Consider the following 12,997-nt stretch of genomic DNA (forward strand, 5'->3'; position numbering starts at 1 on the left):
AAAACGTTTTATTTACAAGTAATGATAAACACTGAAAGCTTTCACATTGCTTCCCACTGCTCAAAGCATATCGATATTTTCTCTAAAACAAGTTTGTGCTGCAGCAACTCCCCCTAGCAGCTAAAGGAAGCAGAAGAACACCACAAATATATCCTTTCTAGTAAACAAATCGCAAGGAGAAGAAGCAAAGTTTTGCAAGGAAAAAGAGAGAAAAAAAAAAAAAAGATTTTCCGTGGGAAGGGAGGGTGCTTAGTTTTGCTTTCCAGTGGTTGAATGGCTTCATTCTATTTCCCTGTTCCTCACCGCCCCTCCAGCCTCTCAGCTCAGCTCCACTTCACCCTCCCCTCACCCCCCACGTTTCTGCCAGAGTCTTGCAGGCAGAGATCTTTAGAGCGCAAACAGCAGTCCCAGACCAGGCAAAACGCTCCAGCAACGCGGCAAGCATTTAGTTTCTTCAGGACTGGTTGTGAATGAATCCTAAAGTCCGGATATGCCAACCTTCACCATAAGCCTGGATTTTTTTAGGCTCTGATTGCCTCAGCTGACCTGAGCAGAAACCCATCCCTGGGGGAGGCCCCGCACTTCTCAGGGAGTTGATATGCAAAATAGTTACGTCAGGCGATGGGGGCGGGGCGATCCGGGCTTGAGTGGCAGCAGCTCTTGCTTAGGAGGAGGTGCGAGAATCAGCCTGGTTCAGTGACTGAGACAAACTGGAGGTGAGAGGAGCTGGTGCTGTCCACTGAGCTCTTGGTGCTGAACCTGGGACGCGAGCGGACTGGTTGCTCCAGCACCTGGAGGCAACGCCCTCTCGCACCCTCTGTGCCCTGCGGGACCCATTACACCAGCAGGACCAAATCAACTTGACAAAGGAGTGTGGTATAGGACATGTGAAGAGTCCTCTTTTTACCACCTGGGCAACCATTCAGGTGTGACTTTGGAGATTTCTATAGTTTTAGATCAGACTATTTTCATCTTTTCCCAGCTAAGACAATCTTTTTTAGCTTTTTTTTTTTATTGTGATTATTGCAATTTATATATCCACATCATTTAAAGATCTTTCTGGGAGGTTTTTGTGACTATTAAAATAAGGTAAGAAAAATAATACTTTTTATAAATAATTTTACAAATAGGGAAGAATTCAGACTGCCATACCAACATTTAAAAACAAGTTATGATCATTTCTATTATATGAAATAAGACTTTTTGTAGTGGTTGCAATAATTATTGTAATGATTACTACTGCCATTATTACAAGATTATCTATCGGTGATTAAGCATTGAATTTTAGAGAGGAAGTTGAGAGGGTATATGTGTGTGTTTATATAAAGTTAATGTCAATACATTATAGCTTGCTTTACAAATATAAATATTTGTCGAGTAACACTTCCAGCATGGCTTATGAAATAAGAAACATTCAGTGCAAGCTTTCAAATATGTTAGTAAAATAAATTAAATAAATCAGCCAAACAACAAGTTGTTTAAACACATGCAGTATTAAAATATTCAAATGGGCTAATATCTGTTTAATCAATATTGCCTCTGGTATCTAAAGCACAGACTTCACAGTGCAGATCTCTTCTTCTCTCCTCTGTCAACATTTTTGGAAGGGAAGTGGTGAGAGCTGAGAGCATTTGTACCATGCTGGGTTCATTTAGATGTGTTTTTATATCAGACCCAAATAAAACTTATGAAACTCAGTCTCAGAATTCTGCACTCCAAGGTCATGTGTATTTCCAAGTTGGGGGCTGTTTGTTCTGCTATCAGCTAGTAAATGTCACCTCCTTCCTACCCCTTCAGGTTAGAGGTGGATGGAAATGGGAAGCTCTGATTTAATAATACAGTATTAGCTTGTATTATAGTTGCTACTGCTGTTGGTAATTGAATGGAACTGGGAAGCGTGGGCTGAGTAAATGTCTTGCAATTTCAGCAAAGTTTAACCTCTTGCATTCTTAACAGAGAGCTTTTCTCTACTTAGGAGATTTTCTTTTGAAGCTATGTTTCTTCTGTCAGTTGCCAGTGTGGTTTGAGTGTTTATGGAGAAAGAATTCAGCGAGGAAAACCAGTCGCTTGCTCATAGTGAGCAATTATTATATGATGAAAGTTAGTTGGTGTTCTCTGTATATGTTTTATCTATGCATAACATTATCTGGCAAGTATTTTTACATGGATAGACTTGTGATCTTTTATTTATACAACTTATGGGTGTTAGATTAACTATAAATCATGAGTGAAATACATTGTGGGGAGTGTTTTCTTTACATTCCATGGAGAGTGTTCAGCTTACAATATATAGCTGTTTTCATACTGAATAAGTATCAGTAAACTGAATGGGTCTATGTTTTCCAAAACTAAAGAGTTCACTAAGTTAAGTTTAAATATTTGCATAGTGTTAACATGGAAATCTCTAAATTATATCAATACATACAAGGATGAAACAGTGTTTGTGGCTTAAATACTTCTTATGGAAAGAAATATTTTTTTAATTTTACTCACAGCATAGTTGTATATGAAAGTGGTTGCTATAAGAAATAGGTATGACTGTAAAGAATAGAGGTCAAATTAAGTTGCTTATTGTGTGTACTAGTATTTGTCCTAAGTAGAAGTTCTTTGTAGGATTCCTTTTATTCATGTGATTTAACATTAAATACTGATACACATTTTTAAAACTATGCAGAGAGGCAAAGAAAGATATTTGTAATATTAAACTATAAAGTTTAGTCCAAACAAGCACTTTTTAAATGTGTACAACTACTTGTATACAAATCTTGCTATTTCCTGTTTAAAATAACCTATGTTAATGTTAACATGAATAATGTGGAATATCAAACATGATTATAGCTTAAATATTCATTATTTACATTGAAAATTCATTATGTATCACAGTTTTATATCTTAAATATAGTAACATTCACGGCTCTATGTTTACCCAATTATCTGAGCATTTCATTGACTTCTTTTTGAATAAAGTACATACAGTTCTCTAGTATAATTCTTTCAGGTGAAGCTTACTGTTGTTACAGTGAAATAGTTATAATTACTGGAATAAAAGTATGATACTAGTAGTAATTAAGCCAATTAAATGGGGATTAAATGAGTTTCTAAATTTACAATATAACTATTTTCCCTTGATTTTTGGTGCATGCTTAGCTTTTATATTTTTAGTTCTAAAGTGCAACATATTTAGGTGACTAAACTTAGTTCATAGGGACTATTACTTGGATACAGAATTAAGTAAACAAGAGTTACTGAGTTTGAAGCCATCTACAAAAATATTTAGATGGTATGCTCCTTCATTAAATATTTCCTCCACATAGAAAAGCATCTTATTTTGGTTATATCTTTTCCATGTGATATTCAAATAAATATTCTGTACCACAAAATAGATTATCTGCTAAAGCAAATACCCAATAGTTTATAGGCACTAAAATTATATATACCCCATTTTACTTCAAGATGATGAAATAAATATATAGTAAAATAGTGAATTAATTTAACTACATGTATATCATATGATAGTTATAATTATTTCTCGATTTCTTAACATAGTGTTGAAAATTTTAAAAATATTGCTAGATAAGTCTCTTCTTTACAAATAAGAGGAATAACTATATAAATTTTGCAGGATTTAAGATAAAGTTGAAACAATATAACATTAACATTATCAAGACTACACATTTGTTTTCTCTTTACTCGTTAATATGTAATAAGAAAGTAAAAAAGAAAACTTGATTATGCTATAAAAACTTGGGTCAGTTGACATTTAACATTAAGTTACTTTGAAATAATATTTAATATGTAATGTGAGTAATTGTTTTTTGATAATTTCTGCTTAATAATAACATTCTACATATATAATTCTGTTCACCACTGATATCAGGCCATGAGGAGTATGTTGCCAATGGTTCTTTATATTTTATGGCCACTAAGAGCCATACAAGCTCAAGTACTTTATTAAAACTTTATATATTGCAAAGTTTAAACAACTCTTATGAACTAACACATTAGAAAAAAAAAAGTTTCTTTGTCAACATCATTATGACAACCATGTGACCAATTATCCTTTACCAAACAGATTTAATCACTCTGCTTCAAATCTCTACAGTCCTCTGGGAATAGATTACTAAGGTGAATTGTAAGGTCCCATGTGGAAAATTATAATTTTCCTGTTAAATTGGCCAACACAGAACAAATCAGTACCTTTGTGCTTTATCACATTGGTAGTGAGGAAGTAATTGTTGTTATAATTAATGAGATGATTTTTTAGATAAATTTATGTTCTGATAAGTGATAAGTCATATTTTCAAATATATTCTTTTTTTTCTTTTTCTATCTTTCTACTTTTTTTTTGCCTCCAGGGTTATTATTGCTTGGGAGGCTTGGTGCCATACTACAAACCCACAGCTCCTGGAGGCCTTATTTATTTTATTTTATTTTATTTTATTTTATTGGATGTGACAAGGAGGAATTGAGAGAGGATGGGAAGATATAAAATGGTAGAGACACCTGTTTCACCTATTGTGAAGCAACCCCTCTTGCAGGTGGGGATCCAGAGGCTCGAACCAGGATTCTTGCGCAGGTCCTTGCACTTTGTACTATGTATGCTTTACCCAGTGCATTACGGCCGGCCCCCCAAGTCGTATTTTCTGAATGAGAAATAAACTGGTATAAGTGCCTGATATAATGAATGTACAGTGATAAATATTAATATAAGTGTATAAATGTACACATGTGTATGTACATATGATATATAAGGATATATATGTGTGTATATATATTTATTTATTTAACAGTACAATGAATGGTCTGTTTCTTCTTTCTTTTTCTAGCCTTTAGGCAAATTCAAATGCCATATATTAGATTAGATATTAATAGGCAATCTACTATGAGGAAGCATTTACATTTGCTAGTAGAAACAGTCCCTCTTTGGGAAGAAGAATGAAACTACCACCTTAATCCTCAATGAGGCAGCTCAGAGTCTGGATGATACCAAAGTCACAAGAATTGTCCTGTCTTTGAGGAAAAAAGGACCACATAGTTATAAAGTGCATGGTGATATTGGTCTTATTACATGGTGATGCATATGTTTACAAATATGATATGCATGTGTACAAATGCACATACTCATCTAGTAAATTTGATAGCTTCCACTCAACCATAAACATGCACCGAAAATCCTTTGGACACTGCGGTTTTAGGAAGTACTGTGACTTGGGAGATAGGCAGTGGTGCACCTGGTTGAATGCACAATGTACTATGCATAAGAACCCTGATGGAGCCCCAGCTCCCCTCCTGCAGTGTGCAGGGGAGGGGGGGCACGTCACAAGTACTGAAGCAGGTCTACAGGTGTCTCTCTTTCTCCCTCTCTACATCCCTGCACTCTTATTTTAAAAATTATTATCTTTATTTATTTATTGGATAGAGACAGCCAGAAATTGAGATCAGGAAGGGAGATAGAAGGGGAGGGAGACAGAGAGACACCTACAGATCTTCTTCACCAAAGCTTTCCCCCTGTAGGGGACCAGGGGCTCAAACCTGGGTCCTTGGGCACTGTTACATGTGCACTCAACCAGGTGCACAACCACCTGGCCCTGACCCTGCACTCTTTCAATATTCTCTGTCCTATCAAATAAAATGGAAAAAAAAATAAAGAGAAAGTGAAATGGCTGTCAAGATTCCTAGTGCCAGCACCAAGCCCCAGCAATAACCCTGGAAGCAAAAAAGAAAAAAAACCCTGCTTACAGGTAAGGGTAAGGAAGATAGCATAATGGTTATATAAAGCAGTTCTTATGCATGAGGCCCCAAAATTCCAGGTTCAATCTCCTGCACACACATAAGCCCCAGAGTTTAATCCCTGTCACTCTCTATGCTAGAGTGGTGCTCTAGTGTTCTCCTTCCCCCACTCATCTTAAAAATAACATCCAGGTTAATGCATAAAGTAGTATATAATTTTAGTGGTAAATATATCTTCCAATTATAGTTCTTCACATTATTAAGCTTGAGAATCATCTTTCTGGTCAGTTAGTCAGAAGTTTTTCTGATTGGCAAGGGAAGGCAAACATATATGAAAATAGGGATAAGAAATAGAATGGATGTGTGCATAATGAAGTTTCTAGTACTGCACTGAATCTGAGAAAATCTGTGTTCTAATAAAGCATTTTAAAGTTACTATCTCTAAAAGACATGCATGTGGTTTACATCTGGTTTACACATTTTCAGCTAATAAGCCACACAGTGAACCTGAGTATCCTTACACCTAAAATATTTTTATTCCCATGTATCTGCGTTTTCAGTGGGGTATAATGTGGGAAGAAGAAGAGCTTAACTCTGAACTTTCTGGCTTTAAAACCAAGTAATTAGTATTAATTTAATGTGACTTTTGGTATCAAATTATGTAAATCTCTACTGCAAAGTGGCTGCTTAGTGAGTTCATTTGCATGTCAATAACAGAATATTATTCCAACTTATAACTGGTTCATAGAATTGCTGGCAATTCTAAAGCACAATGCAATAAATTTGGAAGTGCATCTTTATTAAATTTTATTTAAACTTATTTTTGTAACTGGCAAGTAAGGACAACATACTTTGTTATATATTCTCTCTGTGCAAGTAGCACCAAGGTAGCAATTAAAACATACAAGCCTGAGCTGTGTTCCCCAAAGATGATGATGAAATGGAAGTAATTTATTGTCATGGTTGGACTACTTCCACCAAACACTTTAGATGGTGTTTTAATAGCTGCCAAGGTCTTATTTTTTCTAGTTTTTAAAACACTAAAAGTAAAGGTTCTTAGACCCATGAAGAAACTTACGCCCCATGTACTCTCTGGTTACTATGGCCCCTTTTTCTCAAAGACATAGTGATTGTTCTGACCATGAGGTCAACCCAATTTTAACTACCCCATTTAGGACCAATGAAGTGACCCCATTCATTTTTCCATAGTCAGTTAGTTGCCACTAGCAAACAGATTTGCTGCTTGATAATATGTACTGATACTGGATTTTAATGCCATTGAGTTTGAATCTGCTTATGCATCTAGGAAAAAAGAAGACAAAAAGATATAATTCAAATTATTAATATGTGCACATATAAAATTTAAACAAAGTAGGCAATTTCATACGCCATATGTGCTTAACCTTCTGCGCTACTGCCCAACTCCCTAGACTGTTTATTTTTATGACACTCTCTTTACTGAATATAAACCCTTATTTTGTCTCCAAATATTTCCTCAATGGGTAAATTATATTAAATTAATTTATGTCATGTGCTTTTCCTTATACATACTTAGAATGAATAATTTGCCAATGTATTGTTAGTTGAGTTTTAATGTTAGAAATATTATTAATCTCACAAACTATGAATAGTGTCATCAGAAGATACTATGTGTCTATCAGAAATAGAATAAGAAACAATAGAGAAAAGGTGGTGAGTATTTAGAGTTTGCATTTTTTTTTCTCTACAAATTTACCTGCACTCCAAATTCAAATACAACTACTTATTGAACTTGAGCCTGCTTTGTATAATCAGCACTTGTGTTATATGTAGCTCACATTTAAACCTTTTGACTAGTTAACTACTATTTTTACCTTTAGTGTATGAGATGAAACAATCAAAATTAAAAGTATTTTTTACTTTTTTATATTTATTTATTTTCACTTTAGTTGCCCTTGTTTTTCATTGTTGTAGTTATTGTTGTTGTTATTGATATCGTCATTGCTAGATAAGAAAGAGAGAAATGGAGAGAGGAGGGGAAGACAGAAAGCGGGAAAGAAAGAGAGACACCTGCAGACCTGCTTCACCGCTTGTGAAGTGACAGCCCTGCAGGTGGGGAGCCTGGGCCTGGAACTGGGATCCTTGCTCTTGTGACACTTGCGCTTAACCCCTGCATATTACCACCCGACTGCCATTAAAAAATATTTTAATCACAATATAAAAAGAGGTCCTCTGAACTGGGCTTTTAGATACTTAGGAAATGTTAGTAATTTACTCTATTCTTTTTTACAATTCTATTTGATGCATGAGAGAAAATACTGACCACTAGTTGATGCTCTTTGTTTTCAAATATATTTTACATTAACTGAGTAGAAGGGGAGAGTATTGGTAAGTCAGTAATTATAACATAGCTCCCAAATGAACCTCAGAGTTACATAACAATCTCTTGGGAATCTTCATTATTGAAGTTTTGTGTTGCCTTTGTTAAATGGGTCCCAAAGGAGATAGGAAAGTTGACTAGAAAAGAAAGTTTAATTTAGAATTAGATTAGATTAGAGATTAGAGAAGTTGTATTCACTGTTTTATGTATTGAATAGTGATATCCAAAGTATTGCTTAGATATAAATCCCAATCGATATTATAATTATTACGACTTTTGTGACAAAAAGAAACAAAAACCTTTGAGTCTTGAAATTTCTGTACCATTTTGTCTATTTATTTGACTTGTTTGTTCTTTATTCTTTGTGGCTCACTACAGGGAGTCCATTCACTCCAACAATTATAATTATTCTCTCTTCTCAGTTATCTTCAAAAGAAATTGGTCTGGTATAAATTTTGAACTCAATGTCATTGCAAAAGTATACTCAACATTTTAAATGTAAATTTATGATGAGGACACAAATCCTATGAAATTATCAATCATCTCATTGCTAATGTGTCCCCCATCCTAATTCTACTGAATACCAGCTAAGGACACTTTTTCTTCTGTTCACTAATATAGGACTATTCAGCAGTATATTAAGTTTGCATGATTCTCATTGGACTATAGAAAGTCTTTGAAATTCTATCTGTTTTTTTTTTCCAGAGTTATTGATGGGGATCAGTGCTTTCACTACAAATCCACTGCTCCTGTGACATTTAAAAAAAATTTTTTTTTTGGTAGGACAGCAAAAAACTGAGAGGGATGGGGAAGATAGAGAGGGAGAGAGAAAGATACCCGCAGACCTGCTTTACCTCTTGTGCTTCACCACTTGTGAAGGGATGCCCCAGCATGTGGGGAGCCGGGGGCTTGAACCTTGCACACGTTCTTCAGCTTGGTTCTATGTGTGCTTAATCCGGTGCGCCGCTGCCCACACACACTACATATATTTGTAATGTAGATTAATACGATTCTTCATTTTTTATTAGTAGCTCTTACCACTTTGGCTCAGACTGTCTCATCTCAACTAGAGTTACTCGGACATCCACTACATTTGTCTTTCTCTGATTCTTGTTCCTTTCCAGTGAAATAATGATGAACCACAATGATAGCACCTAAACATTCTAATGACACATAATGTGACATGAAAGCTGCTAATCAATTATAAGTACTATTTAATTTTATACGCACAACTCCCTGTAAGGGAGATAAAAAGAAGCCAAGACCTAAAGAGTTATGATGCCCAAAGAGCTGGGACTCAAACCAAGTTCTGTCTGAAACCAGCTGCATGATCATAATCATTATGCTCTGTTGATAAAGATTTCATACTGCACCTAGATTCCTCTTCATTAAAGTGAATTTTCAAATGTCACTGTGTTCAGAATTCATCAGTAGATCCTTAATTTCCCCTATATTTAGCTGAGTTCCTCTGCTTTTTTTTTTTTTTAAAGATCCTTCTAATTGATTACAAAAGCCTGCAAGTAATCAACCTGATTTTCAATTTGATCATATGTGCAGTGCACACAGTAACACATTGATGAGTAAAACAAATTGTGTCAAGGATGGTGTCTCCCTTCTGTGTACACACTAGGTCCTCTCTCAATTTTATTTTCAAGAGTCCCACCCTAAGCCCTATCCTACTATATGAAACTGAGTTTTCTCATAACTGGAGAATATGTTGTATTCAAATATAGTTTCATAATCTGTAGATTTGTTGAAGAATAGCCATGTCAGCATAGGCTTGCATATAATCAGGATGTTCATTTTTTCCTGTGAATTTAATTATTTTATTTTTTATATCTATTTATTTATACCCTTTTTGTTGCCCTTGTTTTATTGTTGTAGTTACTATTGTTGTTATTGATGTTGTTGTTGTGGGTAAGACAGAGAGAAAAGGAGAGTTGAGGTGAAGATGGGGGGGGAAGAAAGACACCTGCATACCTGCTTCACCACCTGTGAAGTGACTCCCCTGCAGGTGGGGAGCCAGAGGCTCAAACGAGTATACTTACCCTGGTCCTTGAGCTTTGCATCACACGCTCTTAACCCACTGCACCACTGTCTGACTCCCTGAATTTCATTTTTTATTGAAGTTTTATTTGCATTCTGTTGTATAAAATTATCAGAATCTTAGCAACTTATACGGCTATTATTCACAGTATCCGTGCCTCATAAAAATGGGTGCAAGCTTGCTGGGTTCTCTACTCAAGATCTAACAGTCCAGATCTCATCTAGTTCTTGTATCTTACTTGAGATCCTAGAGCATTTACTCTTGGGAGAATTTCTTTGCAGGTTATAAGAAAGACCAAGAAACATGCTACTGACTTCTCATTTTATCCCATCTACCGTCACCTTTAAAAGCCTCACTTCTTTAAGTCAGGCCCAGACAAAATGATGTAATATTTTAATAGATCATTTAAATTGGTCCTTAATCATATCCTCAAACATCTTTTTTTAAAATTTTTATTTATAAAATGGGAATATATATGGGACTATTGGATAAAAGGGGCACATTTCCACACAATACCCACCCCAGAGCTCCATATCCAATTCCCTCCCTTGATAGCTTCCTTATTCTTTTTAAATTTTTTATTATCTTTATTTTATTTATTGGATAGAGACAGCCAGAAGTCTAAAGGGAAGGGGGTGATATAGAGTCAGAGACAGAGAGACACCTGCAACATTGCTTCACCACTCGCAAAGCTTTCCTCCTGCAGGTGGGGGTTAGGGGCTCGAACCCCTGTCCTTGTGCATTGTAACATGTGCACTCAACCAGGTGCTCCACCACCTGGTCATGCTTCTTTATTCTTTATCCCTCCGGGAGTATGGACCCAGGATCAATTTGGGATGCAGAAGGTGGAAGGTCTGGCTTCTACAATTGCTTCTCCACTGAACATGTTTGTTGGCAGTTCTATCCATACTCCCAGCCTGTCTCTCTCTTTCTCTAGTGGGGCAGGGATCTGGGGAAGTGGGGCTCCATGATACAGGGTGGGTCTTCTGCCCAGGGAAGTCAGGTTGGCATCATGGTATTATCTGGAACCTGGTGCCTGAAAAAGAGTTAAGATATAAAGTAGAACAAATTGTTGACTAATCATGAACCTAAAGACAAAAATATTGCAGATGAAGATTTGGGGTCTGTTTTGGAAAAAGCTAGTAGGTCTATTTAAGGTATATTCCAAAAGGCCCATGACTTTACTAGTTTTTTTTTTCTTTTTTATTTAAGAAAGGATTAATTAACAAAACCATAGGGTAGGAGGGGTACAACTCCACATAATTCCCACCACTCAATCTCCATATCCCACCCCCTCCCCTGATAGCTTTCCCATTCTCTATCCCTCTGGGAGCATGGACCCAGGGTCATTGTGGGTTGCAGAAGGTAGAAGGTCTGGCTTCTGTAATTGCTTCCCCCCTGAACATGGGCTTTGACTGGTCGGTCCATACTCCCAGTCTGCCTCTCTCTTTCCCTAGTAGGGTGGGTCTCTGGGGAAGCGGAGCTCCAGGACACATTGGTGGGGTCTTCAGTCCAGGGAAGCTTGGCTGGCATCTTGATGACATCTGGAACCTGGTGACTGAAAGGAGAGTTAACATACAAAGCCAAACAAATTGTTGAGCAAGCATGGACCCAAAGCTTGGAACAGTGGAGAGGAAGTGTTGGGGGGTACTCACTGCAAACTCTAGTCTACTTCTGCTTTCAGGTATATATTTTGCAGTAGTTTATGGATACGTGTGAACATATGCTCTCTCTCACAGAAAATGGCTATGGTCTACGGCCATACCACCCTGAACACGCCCAATCTCGTCTGATCTCAGAAGCTAAGTAGGGTTGGGCCTGGTTAGTACTTGGATAGGAGATTTTACTAGTTTTTGCCTGTGCCTGACATCTAATATGCAGGTGGACCCAATCTGTTGTCTGGGGAGATGGTGCCATAGTTGGAAAAAGGACTAGAAAGCTGGATCAGGGAAGATAGTAGCTACCAAATATGGGGAAGGTATATAAATATCGTTAACTGTGAACCCCATCAATTTGATCTGGGGTCCATATTCAGTACAGGAGCCTGTGTAACCTCTGATCCCTGTAGGTCTGAGCTCGCATTCTGTGGTAATGGCTAGGAACATTCCAGGTGGCCCTAATCCCTGGACCCATATTCCTTGGATAGTAGGTAGAGTATCTTGTGATTCCCCCCCCACCACACTCTAAGTTAAAGAAAAATCTCAGTGCAATATGTTTTCCATAGAATTCGTATCATTTATATTTCTAGCAACAGTCCACAAGGGTTCCAGCTTCTCACATCCTCATCAGAATATGATATTTTGTTATTATTTTACATTAATAGCCATATAAACAGGCAGAAAGTGATATTTCATAATGATTTTGATTTGCATTTCCATGAAGATTAATGATGTCAAGCAACTTTCTTGTACTCCTTAGTCTTCTGTTTCATTCATGGCTATTAAGTTTCTTGACAAAAAACAAAGCACTCCCAGCATAAAACAATAATTTTATTATGATTTTCACATTAATAAAGATTAATGTTCTCTGCTTATCACTATAATATATGAATACCTACTGTTTAGATTAGTTTTTATTTTGCTGCAGCTAAATTCTGGGGCTAACACTACCTACTGAAAATTGATTTTACTCATTGTGCATTGTACAGTTTGTTTGTTTTTTTCTCAGACTGAACATTCCTTCACAGGAGACTTACTGAGGTCTGAAATTCTTTGTGGCAGTGAACTATTGAGCTGATATTTACATCAAATGACTCATTCTCTCAGACACTATGGCATTCCTAAGGAAAGAGAAATGCTTAGAATGCTTTTGAGTTTGTGCACATGCTTGAGAAATCACAGTGTTTATTAGTCCTTATGTAA

General features: G+C 36.4%; 1 protein-coding gene across 1 annotated transcript in view; it reads left to right on the forward strand.

The window, feature by feature from the left end:
• Nucleotides 1-486: 486 nt before the first annotated feature.
• FSTL5 (follistatin like 5) overlaps nucleotides 487-12,997 on the forward strand; it is a 736,076-nt gene continuing 723,565 nt past the window's right edge. Inside the window, exon 1 of the mRNA XM_007529584.3 lies at nucleotides 487-1,089. The gene's annotated coding sequence lies outside the window, so the exon portion shown is untranslated. The remainder of the gene's footprint in view (nucleotides 1,090-12,997) is intronic.

This window comes from Erinaceus europaeus, chromosome 19, assembly GCF_950295315.1.
Source record: "Erinaceus europaeus chromosome 19, mEriEur2.1, whole genome shotgun sequence".
In the NCBI taxonomy this organism is placed as follows: domain Eukaryota; kingdom Metazoa; phylum Chordata; class Mammalia; order Eulipotyphla; family Erinaceidae; genus Erinaceus; species Erinaceus europaeus.